General features: G+C 37.8%; 1 protein-coding gene across 1 annotated transcript in view; it reads right to left on the bottom strand.

Annotated features, from left to right (window-relative positions):
• LOC104861325 (olfactory receptor 4A15) overlaps positions 1-476 on the bottom strand; it is a 6,632-nt gene that overhangs the window by 1,077 nt on the left and 5,079 nt on the right. The gene's annotated exons all lie outside the window — the stretch shown is intronic.

Genomic DNA, 476 nt, shown 5'->3' with positions numbered 1-476 from the left:
TTCATTAATATTTCATTTTTTTATTTTAAGAAGCACAATAAACTTTTTCTTGGTTATTCTACCTCTCCTCAAATGATTTTTGTGGGGAAGTCCTGCTGTTATTGGTTCTGTCTCTGTGGTGGATGAAAGTCTATAGAGAAGAACAATAAAAGCCCAATCAACATTCACAGACTTAATAACTCCTTCTCCTAGATGTGTTATATCTTGACACAGAATTCAGCAGTGCTGCACAGAGAAAGTCTTCCTGATGCCAAGCAATGTTCTCTCTAGTGCCGATAATGAATTCTAGATATGTGAGCTAGTGACTCGGTGACTTTAGTTCACGATATTTGCATGGGATAAGGTTACCATATGATCTGTACTACGCTCAAGACAACTCCTTTTCTGGGACATTCAGCTGAGAACTGTTGCACCCTACCACACTAGATCATCAGTCTTTCATGCATCAAAGAGTGTTCAGTCTTTTTTAGTATCTT

Source organism: Fukomys damarensis, unplaced genomic scaffold (genome assembly GCF_012274545.1).
Source record: "Fukomys damarensis isolate Sample0158 unplaced genomic scaffold, DMR_v1.0_HiC HiC_scaffold_118, whole genome shotgun sequence".
NCBI lineage: Eukaryota > Metazoa > Chordata > Mammalia > Rodentia > Bathyergidae > Fukomys > Fukomys damarensis.
This window is presented reverse-complemented; position numbering and strand designations above follow the sequence as displayed.